The sequence below is a fragment of the Lissotriton helveticus genome, chromosome 10, assembly GCF_964261635.1.
Source record: "Lissotriton helveticus chromosome 10, aLisHel1.1, whole genome shotgun sequence".
NCBI lineage: Eukaryota > Metazoa > Chordata > Amphibia > Caudata > Salamandridae > Lissotriton > Lissotriton helveticus.
The window spans coordinates 207,341,091-207,352,756 of NC_136071.1; positions in this window are offsets into that span (position 1 = coordinate 207,341,091).

The following is an 11,666-nucleotide window of genomic DNA, read 5'->3' on the forward strand; positions in this document are numbered from 1 at the left end:
GCTCCTGAGCAACACAGGGAGAGGAAGGCACCGAATTGTGCTCATTCAGCATGTGCAGACTGAGTGAAAAATATCATAATTTTTCTGTACAAGCGCCTCATTTCGCCCTTTCATTTTAAATAACGTCCACGCCCATTTCTTTGATGACCTGCCTCTATAGACCGTGGCGCTGCTGCCATTATGTTAAAGCACCTAACGGGGTGCTTGTAAAACCAGCAACACGGAACGAAAACCGAAAGCAGCCCGGGCTGAGTGAGAGGGCGGGGGCTGCCCGCGCATGCGCGCTCCGAGCCCCGGCGCCAAAGCGGAGTGCGGCATCTGAAGTCCCGGGTCCCAGGAGGGGGCCCGGGTGAAGACCAGCGCTGCGGAGGATACACGGAACACGCTGAAAGAGCCCGGTGAGTGGTGGTGGTGGGGGGGGGGGGCGGGGGGGTCTGTGGTGTGTGTGGTGTGTCTGCCTGCTTGTGCATGTGTTGTGAACAGCCTGCCGGAATCGGAGCGCGTGTTCACGCGCGCGCGACTTGATCCGATTCCGGCAGGTTGCGTGCGCGTGCCAGTCTCTTGTCCAAGTCCTTTTACTCCTTGAAAGCTGACACGATCGCAATAGGCTCGCTTTGCGACCAGGGGCGCTTCGCCCCTGCAATCGCAGTGAGACCTAATCAACTAGGTGTTTCAAGTATCCCTTTTACTCTGGCGAGTTCCTAGGGGATGGTTAAAAGTATCATAGTCGTTGCATCAGAGGGTATTTAATCCTGCATCATTCTGGTCGATATGTTTCTGCCCAATGGGCATCAGCTGCATTTGTCAGGACCAGGATCCCTTCTATTTGAAATTTTGACAACCCATCTATTCAAACAGTCAAATTGTTTTAGAAATGTTAGCACATATAAATCACGCACATCTTTTTCTTTCTCTTTAATTCTTTCTCCCTCCAGTGTGTCCACTACATCTTGTATATGTTTATATATGTATGTGTATATATATGTGTGTATATGTGTATGTATATATATATATATATATATATTGATTTAAATGAGCACAAATTTGTGAACTAATATTACTGTTTGAATCATGACACCTGGACAGGTGTGTGAGGTCGCTCCTTACCATTTTTTGATGAAGATGCATCCAATAAGTTTTGTCTCTGCACGTTTTGTTGCTTTTTCCACTGAAGCCCTTATTTAATTTTCGTTTTCCTTGGCTCGTGTTTTGCCCTTACAACTTAAACGCGCTTATCTGGTTTTCGTTTGCGTTGGCTCGTGTTTTAGGATTGTAGTTGGCATGGCTAGCCATGTTGTTTTCCCTTAGAAGTGGCTTCTCCTTGAGGCATTTCAGGCTGTCTGAGTTTAATTTCGGCAGCCCCATATCCCGGAATTTAATTTTGTCCTCTGTGTATTCTGAATATTTTAGATCATTTATGCAAAACGCATAGGCAGAATAAAAGTCAAGCTTACAATTCACAAACATTCTCTAAAGTGCATCAACAAATAAATCTGTTGAACTTTCCCTTCTTCCTTCACTCTTCATTTATCAGTCGGAGGGTGTTTGAATTGTCAGAGCGCTTTCATCTTCAGAACCCTGTGACTTTTGACGACATTTTTGTTAATACAAAGGAGAAATATTACAAGAAGATGTTTGTATGTATGAAGCTGCAGCATCCCCTAGTGGTATGTAAGGTACTTTGTTTAAATTCAGTCTAAAACCTTGCATAGTGGCTGTTTTCTGATGTGTAAGTTCTTTGTTTTTTCCCCGCATGTTATTGCGCCGCATTTCAACCTCGGTTTTCCTTTTCCTCCAGTTAATTACTAGTTATAGCAGTTTTTTGTAAAAGTCGTTTAAATGAGGAACCCATCAAATGCACCTAACAGGACTCGAAAAATCTACTCGCCCGCCCGTTATGGCGAGCCAGACTTATTCAGGAGGAGCTATTTTTAGGACCTACTTTCTCTTTCTGGCGAGTAGGAAGACAAACTGACTTTTGACTTCTGCCTCTGAAAGTGCAGCAAATCTGATAATAAGTTTTAAAGGCATTTTTATTGCTCACAAAGTGAATGAGCAATAAATATGCCACTAAATTGTGTTATCTTGTCACATTTGTTTGGCTTTCAGAGACGGAGGTCAAGTACGTTACAGGTGGGTTGAGTTGATTTTTCAAGTTACTAGATTTGCAGGTCTAGTAAAACTTGTATGATTTTTCGAGCCCCGACTTATTTTTGAAGTTAATTTAATGCATTCACACGCAAACAGACTTAGTAAAATGGAGACAGAAAAATAGAATACACTTGTCATTAATCCTCTCATTTGGCAACAACATCTTGCAATGCAAAATGTCAAATCATTTCAAAATTCACGATTTTACTTCTCTGAATGTGACCGATCTATAGTGACACGACCCATCCGCTATTGCAGTGTTTCTAAGCTACTACCATATGACGCACATCCATTATTTTTCTCATTTGTTAATGCTTCCTATACAACATGCACGCTTTTAGGGACATCATAGTGATACACCGTGCTCTGTCAGTACTTTGGCAGGATGACTTTCCTTTTAAATTATCATTATTTGGAGACGTTGAGAATCTGTAAAGTCAGTGTTTCATCACATTGCAAAATTAAGGGAGGCTTTCCACTAGATGTAGCATTTTTATATCAGCAAATTAATTGGATTCATTGTTCTCCATTTTTTTCATGGTAACCATTTAAGATGGTATAAGGGTATTCGCAATTCACTGAAAAGTCATTGTGGGCCTAAATCCGACCAAATTCGCTTTTTGCAATAACAACCTCACGCAGATCCAGTTAGTTTCTCATTGTGTATAAATCGCGCCTTTCAGTCATCCCATACGAAATATAATACAGAGGGAAGCATGTAAGTCCCAGAATTAAAGTATGAAACTGCAAGATTTGTTACTGTACACTGAATATTCTCAAAAAATTACTCTCGGATGCTATGGTCGCTAAAAAGGAGACTATTAATTTATATCCTTATTGCAATATACTTGCTTCATTCTTAGCAGTGTTGCTGTACTCCAGTTGTCTTAAATAAACGATCACAGGCTGGGAGAATCTGAAAACAGACTGGTGTATGTCTCTTCAAATGCAGCATGCCTTTTAAGTAAAATGATTCCCCTTATTAATCGGGGTCTGATGTTTAAGGTAAAGCAATATACAAATAAAAATGTTATAGCTTCTAATGTTCTCTGATAGGACTGGTCTTCTTGTGCCTGTTTCAACCAACTTTTATGTATTCATATATGCTTCTAAGTGTCAATACAAGGACATCAAACCTTCTACCACATGGCGTGGCAAGCGTCCTCATTGGGTCTGTTCTTACTACACCCCTTCACCTCATCCAGCCTACACTGCCACATACGGCCCTACCACACATACACCATACATTGACACCTTCCTTGCACTACCTATGTGACCTCTAACCCAACTCTGTAAATCCTTAGCTTACAGCAGCATCATCTCTACCCTACACCAACGTCACTACCAGCACCATTGTAGGACTACATATAATCTTAAATGCACAAAAGGTGATGGGAGTAATAGTTACAAATAGTCTAATTACTAGCAATCGAGTGGGGGTAGCATTCCAACTCCACACATGTTTTTTCCCCCACCATGCCACCTCAGCTTAGACCCAACCATATAAAAATCTGTCTTGGTCCTCCTCTAACACGAACTGTCAAGCCAGGTCCTCTCCCAGCCAGAATACAAGCAACCTAAGACTGGTGTCGGCCTATTTTGGCCTTTACAGTAAGGTGAATCTTTTGTGTGTTTGACCACATATACCCATAGAACATGCACCGCCACAATAAATCAACCCCTTTACAACATTTCCCACCACAGTCTGCATGCAAAACTTATCAACTATTAGACAGAAGCTTAATGCCTACCAAAACAAATCCCATTCAGAATAACTAGCACACATCTTTTATCAAAGATAAAGAGTCTCACAGGGACCTCTCCCTGCCTCGTTGGCCCCCGCGCAGCCGAGGTAGACGCTGCAGCGGGTTCAGGCTTCCTCGCTCGCTGCCATCAGCGAGCCGCTCCCCCAGCCACGCCCACTTTCACCTGGCCACGCCCTGAACGATACTACTAATCATGTGTTTCCCCCGTACGCGCAGCGGACGGGCGCAGCGGGCGTGCCGTTTGCGCGCCTAAGGCAAGCCCGTCTGCGCCCGTCCGCGACCGGCCGGGACCAGGGGCCATAGACCCTGCCCAATCTTTGTCATACACATCTGCGCAACTATCTGCACTCATGGTCCCCAGCCCTCTCTCTCCTTCACTGGCGCAACATCTCGACACACTTGGTGTCCTCGCATCCCACCCCCCATGCTCACACCCCCTTCCTCATCTTTCCACCTCCTCCCTTCCCGCTTTCCCGGTAGCATTTCCCTCCCAAACTCCACCATCTGCAGCTTCTGCTCTTCTGCTTAACACTCGGTCGGCAGTTAAGCACCAAATCGAGCTTTTCAATCTTTTAAGTTCGGATTCTCCCGATTATTTATTCCTCACCGAAACCTGGTTCTCCACAGACTCACTTCCCGACCTCCTGGCTATTCTCCCCGACACTCATTATGCTCTTCGCGCGGACCGCCCGGCTGGAAAAGCCGGTGGTGGCGTGGCAATGATTATTCGCTCCTCGCTTAAATTCCAGCTTCTCGATCACCCACCTATACCTAATGTGGATTTCCTTGTAGCTCGGTCTGTTAACCTTACTGATCCCCTCACTTTCGTGCTCATGTATCGTCCTCCCCTGTCCATGTCTCAGTTTGTTCCCTCGTTACAGGACCTCTTGGCCACTTTGGCGGTAAACAACTCGTCAGTTGTCCTACTTGGGGATTTTAATTATTGGCCTGATGATCCCAGAGAAAGCTCTGCATCTAAAGACTTCTCTGCTACTCTTCAGTCATTAAATTTTATCTCTCACATCACTGCCCCCACCCACGATAAGGGCCACACTTTGGACCAAATTTGATCATTGCGTCGCCAAATTTCTCCTCCTTCTATCCTTCCGTGCATTTGGTCGGATCATTTTATTATTTCTTTTAGCATTTTGTCTGCCTCTTCTGCTAAACCCCTTCTTTCCAAGAACGTGTTAGCCCGTAGCTGGAACCAGACGGACCTTATTCTTCTTTCCTCTTCTCAGCGCCTGATTTGACGGATCTCCCTCTCGAATCCCAAGCTGACGCCATCAGCACTTGGCTTTCTTCCTCCTGTGATATGGTCGCCCCCTTCAAGAAAGTCAAATCTGTCCGGCCACATGACGCACACAGATGGTTCACAAGTGAACTTAAAGATCTTAAACTTAGTCTCAGGCGCTCGAAGCGCCACTGGAGGCGAAAATATTGTCCCCTACTCCGCGCCAAATACAAACTTCTGCTTAACAGCTATAAGAAAGCAATTGTATCGGCCAAAACACACTATTTCTCAGAGAAAGTTGCTCTTTCTGTAAACAAACCCCGTGAGATTTTTTCCCTTGTTAAGCAGCTTGCAACCTCCGATCGCACGAACATCAGCCCCGCCCCCTCCCAATCATTCTGCCTTGTACTCAATAACTATTTCATCGACAAGATTGCCACCATTAAAGCCAATATCCCCGCAGTCTCTCAACCTCGGGCACCTTCCCCCTCCCACCGCCGCCTTCTTTGCTGGACCACTTCCCTCCTATCTCTATTGAAAGATTTCTTCTTTTGCTTGCTAAAGTCAAGTCCGGCTCTCCGGCCGACTGTGCCCCGGCCCGGATCCTTCAAACCCTTTTCACCTATTGTCCTGAACCCCCTCTCACTCTTCTTAACTCTTCGCTGGTTTTTGGTTCCGTCCCTTCTTCTTTTAAAACCGCAATAGTTCTCCCCATTATCAAAAAAACTGGTCTGGATCCCTCCCCCCCCCCCCCCCCCTAATTTCAGGCCCATTTCCCTTCTTCCCTACTTGGGGAAGATTTTGGAAAGCCACGTCACATCTTGCCTGTCCTCACATATTGAGGAACACTGCCTCTTGGCCTCCCATCAGGCGGGTTTTCGCCCGGGCCATTCCACCGAGACCGTGGTCACCGCTGTTTTGGATGAGCTCAAGGGAAAAGCGGACTCTAATCTTCCCCAAGCCCTGGTGCTCCTTGACCTGTCGGCTGCGTTTGACACGGTCGACCATGCCATTCTTCTCGACCGTGTCAGCGCAGCCGGCATCAGGGGAGTGGCACTTTCTTGGCTAGCGTCCTTCCTTCAAGGCAGGTCCCAGGCCGTTCATTTTGCAGGATTCTCCGCCCCCCCCGCTCTCTTGTGTGTGGGGTCCCCCAAGGTTCCTCTCTCTCTCCTCTTCTTTTTAATCTATACATCTATCCTCTCATTCTTTCTCTTCGTGAGCTGGGGGTCTCCGTGTATAACTACGCGGATGACCTCCAGCTCATCTTTGATCTTTCTACTTCTGATTCTCCTCTCTTTCTTAGTTCCACCCTAGTCTTTATCTCGGAATGGATGACCATGAATCATCTTAAGCTGAATCCGGATAAGACGGAGCTTGTCCTCACGGGTGGCCCCACTAATCCCTGGTCCCAGACTCATTGGCCCCTTTCCTCTGGCCCCACCCCCTACCAGTTCCCTCCGTCCGTACCCTTGGCATCAAGGTCAGCAATGACCTTTCCATGCATGCTCAAGTCAGCTCCGTCGTTTCATCTTGCTTCCTATCCCTCCGCCTCATCCGAAAAATCTCCCGGTTTTTCTCCACAAATGCCCTCAAATCCATCGTCATGGCCCTCATCACCTCCCGCCTCGACTACGGGAATGGTCTTTACGTGGGCATTCCGGCTTTTGAAACACGACTGTTACAGGCCATTCAAAACCAGGCAGCCCGTCTCATTTTTCACCTTCCCAAATCCTCTCACATCACGCCTGTACTCAAGTCCCTTCATTGGCTCCCTGTGCACTTTAGATCTTTTTTTAAATTGGCTTGCTTAGCCTTCCTGGTTTATACCCACTCTGCTCCCCTTTTTATTGTTTCTTTAATCACTCCCTACACCCCGGCTCGCACCCTTCGCTCTTCATCTCTCTTTCTTCTCCAAGTACCCCGTTTCCGTAAATCCCGAACTGGTGGCACCCGTTTCTCGGTTCTGGCCCCCCAGTTCTGGAACAGCCTTCCGCTGTCCATTCGTTCTATCCCTACTTATCCCTCCTTTCGTAAAGCCCTAAAAACTCTCCTCTTTTCCCAGGCCTTCCCCTGTTAGCCCCCTTGGTTGCTTTGTAGAATCCGGTTCCCACCCCCAGCGCCAGGAAGCCGCTTGGCCGCAGTGCGCTTTAGCAAGTTTCTTTTCATTTCATTTCATCAAAAAATAATATACACAACACTACATACTAACAAACATAACACAAATAAACAGCAACTCATTAAATATTATTGGATTAACAGAATATACACTTAATGTCCACTTAACTACAGTTAAACAAAGGAAACAAAACAAAAAAGCTGAGGCAAAGGCGAGACCTATTGACTTCTGCCAGTGCTTTTTAATACCTATGGCAGGCGAGCCAGTGGTCGAACTGCAAAGGGAAAAACCACACAATAGGCCTAGGTACTGTGGGAAGTTTGTCCCAGGTCTTCAAGAGAAAATCGACCTGGGTATTGTCCTCGAACACACTATGCTTTTGAGGTGAGGGACCAATCCCCGATTTTGGAATGCAAAAGCCTTACAGCAGCTGAAACAAATGGATGCTTGGAGGTCAATATTCCCTTTTATGTTTATTAGGAGTAACCTTACTGGCATATCGTGGAGATCTCTGATTTGGAAAGCCCAGCGCATGGAAAGGATAGGCTCAACATTTTGGGTTTATGCGGTGAAAAGGGTTTATAGGATACATATTACATGAAAGCATGTCCCCTGAACAGGCACTGTTTAGATTTTCCTTCATTTGTTTAGTGATAATCAGCAATCGCCCACAGGTTTTACCATATTAAAATGCCTTGCTTAATCCTCTGCCAGAAGAAAGCCAAGTGTAATGGTGAAGAAAAGAAGAACCCCCCCCCCCTCCCCCAATTGCTGAACTCAAGAATTTCTGACCGCTTAACAGCGATAGTGGAGATTGTTGAATAGTGCTCTTCCCTACGTGCCTTGGAACAAAACACTGCTCTAAAGTTAATGGTGGCATTCTCTTGATGGAGAAATTCAGGTAATAGACACTTGCTCTTGTACCGTGTGGTTGAAGAGCGCAGAAGATGTTGGAATTCGTGGCCACCTGGAGAAAACCAAAATGACCACTTATAGCTGGGTATTTCTCTTATCTGAAAATGTGCTTCTTTGTCTGGAAGAGTGTAAAAAGGTACAATAGTCAAAGCTGATACTGCTGCGAGAAATCTCAGGACTTGGCTCTGGAAATTGTGCTGCAGACCTCAACTTGATACTTCTAATCACAGAATTCCCACTTTTAGAATATATTGCACTGGTAAGTGATGTTGTGCAACTCCATAACACACTGGAATTGAGCATGTGCTATGTAAGTTCCTTTCTTTGCACACTTTCCAATGCTATTCCACAGATCTGCTCCCAACTTTGTTGGTCTTCTGATTAATCCCAAAAACGGTTCACATTAAGGCAAAGCTGTACATCGCCAAACATTAGTTGTCACAGTTCCTTCTTCAAGTCCCTGGCCTGGTTCCAGTCACAAGACCATTCCCGTGACTGCTCCACTTCTCGCTCAAAATCTTCAGGTAAGTTGAAGTCTGATTCAAAACACAAGCATAAAAAAGTGAAGCTGAATTCTGTCCTATCCCGCTACTCTGGTTCCCAAGCGAAAGCACAAGGGTGTCAATAAGGCACACTTCTTGGAAGTCATTGTCTGCAAAACTAGTAACCCTGATCTGCAGCTGAACTGCTCATGTGCCGGGAGTTCAGCAGGTTGTCAAACAAGTCTAGGCCTTCAACGAGACTGCGCAAATCTTGTGTTTCTGGTGTGCCTTGGGACCCATGAACCACAGGGGCCTCCAGTCAGCCCTCCATCTACAATCTCTGTCCTCCAAGAGACCCTTTAGAGGGCATTTAGTGACTGGTACAGAATTCCCCAATGACCAGAGATCCACATCCAATCCCTGATGCCAACACCAAACTCCAGTGGTGCTGTTAGATGACTTTGCTCAATACCCATGTTGAATGCAGAGCTCGACTGGCTACATAATAACCAGTTTTGCTTTCGTGATCGTGTAGACCGATGTCTCACTCTATCCCAGTGCCTCTACCATGAAGCAGCTATCAGCCGGGACGCCATTCTTTTTGCTTCGGACTCTGATCCCGAACAGGAAGCACCCAGGATACTCCTGGCCTGCGAGTTCTTGCCCATGGTTCTGGAAGAGCTTAGGGCCTCCTTTGCCCAGACTAGCCATGATGGTCAGGATGCAGCAAAATAATCAGCCCCGTAGGCTTAGACACCACAGATCCACTGACACAACCGGATATGTCAAACCAAATATTCTGGCAATGATCAGGCATCGCTGATGGACATACCCGTTGATGGGTCTCTTCTCTAGAGAGAAGGCAGACTCTGCCCCGGAACAGTTTAAAGATAGTACAGCCGTAGCAAGTTCTTTAGGACTTTGGACTCCTGCAAAACAATTCCTTGATCAGCTCTACAAATGTAGGGTTTCTCCGAGGGTCTTATCCTGTAGGCAGTAGCAACCTTCCCTGCCTCTGATGCAACAGCCAGCCCAGTCCTTTTTGGGATGCGCTATTCCATATAGCGCACAGGCCAGAAGGGGCACCAGTTCTCAAGCTGCTCTTTTCCCTGCTACAACACTTCATCCTCAGTGGCTCTCATGTGACTGGTGGGAGGCAGGATTCCTCCCACGTAGGCAATCTATCACGACTCACAGATGTATCCGTCTAGAATGCACAATGAGAATGGTTTTGCATGTTGGAGTGCAATAGTTAGGGCACGTATTCCTGGAATGGAAAAGGACTCCTGTCCAACTTTTCGCTGCTACCTTTCCAGGCATGAGTACCAAAGCTAATGGAAAACAACTGACCCAAGTCAATCTAATTACCCTGGAGTGGACCAAGTTAGTGCGGCACTCAGAACTCCTGAGTATGAACATCTGCACTCTGATCGGTCTGCCACTTTGGAGGTCCTCCCGTGTCCACAATAGAATGGGTATCTTCATACAAAACTCTACAACTCACACCTCCATGCAAGGACATTGAGCAGTGGCAATTGACTGATTGAGGTGGTAGATGTAGTCCTTGCTGACAGACACCCTTCCACAACACGTATCTGTTACACCTTGCACCATTGGCATGGGTCTCCTTTCATTTTTGCTGTTGCCTCATGTATTTTTGCTGGTGTTAGATGCTTTGGGCACTGTGCCACTGCTGTCCAGTGCCACAGTGCGAGTGCTCCCTATTGTAAACGAAAGAATGGATTAGTGATTCCATGATTGGCTATTTGGTTTACTTGTCAGATCCTAGTACAGTGCACTGAGTGTGCCCAGGGCCTGTAAATCCAAATGCTGCTGGTGGGCCTGCAGCACTGGTTGTGCCACCCACAGAAGCAGCCTTGTAAAATGTGTCTACGGTCTGCCATTGCAGAGCCTGCATGCAGTCTGGTACTGTCATGCTGACTGGGCAAGTGCACCCACTTGCCACTCCCTAAACCTTCCCTTTTCTTCATATCAGACACCTCTATGGTAGGCCCAAGGGCAGGGTGCATTGTAAGTATAAGGTAGGACAAGCCTGATGTGTGCGGCATGTCCTAATAGTGAATTACAGCTATTTTAGTTTTTCACTATTGCAAGGCTACCTGTTCTCCATAGGCCAGAATGGGCTGTTAAATTATTACATTTTTATAATCCTAACTGACTCAGAGCACATGGTAGAAATTCGAGTTTAGTATGCCTGAACTCAGAATGATAAAATACATCTTTTAGTGAAGTTGGTTTTAACATTCTGTGTTTGAAAATACCACTTTTAGAAAGTAGGTATTTTTAACTATCCAAAGCCTGCCTCTGCTAGGTTGTGTATTCCTTTGTCTGGTTTTGTGAGTGACAGGGCTGGGGGATTCAAAGAGACAGGATGAGTCAGCCCAGTGGTGAATAGAGAGATCTGCATCTAGATGGGAGGGAGGAGTTGCACCTGAACCTTGAATAGGGCTGTGCCTGCCTTCCACAATGCTGGCTCCACCTCCTGGGGTGCGGCTGATGTCTCTGCCCTGCACACTGAAAGAAGAGAAGGAGTCCTGTCAGCAAAGTGCTCCATGGCTGTATTTGCCTTCCACAATGCTGGCTCCACCTCCTGTGGGGCGTCTGATGTTTCTGCCCTGCACTGTGAAAGGAAAGGAGAAGTCTGGTAAGCAGAGCGCTTCAGAACTGGTTTGGGCTGGGCAAAGGCCCATCTCCCCTCTGAGAACAAAGGATTTTGGGGTATAAATATTGGGACCCTGATCCCATGAAATTAAATCACTTTTGGACTACAAGAAGAAACCTTTACTGAGGAGAGGAACCTGAAGAAACTGAGGAAATACTATTCCTAAGATGAAGTGCTGCTTGGGGGGATTGGCCTGCAGTGGTTGCATGACTGCCAAAGGAAGGAGAAAGGAACTTTGTGTACTTTATTTTCAACTTGTGAAGGATCTCCAAGGGCTTGAAAAAGAGCTTGCCTCCTGCTGAAGTCTCGGGTACAACAG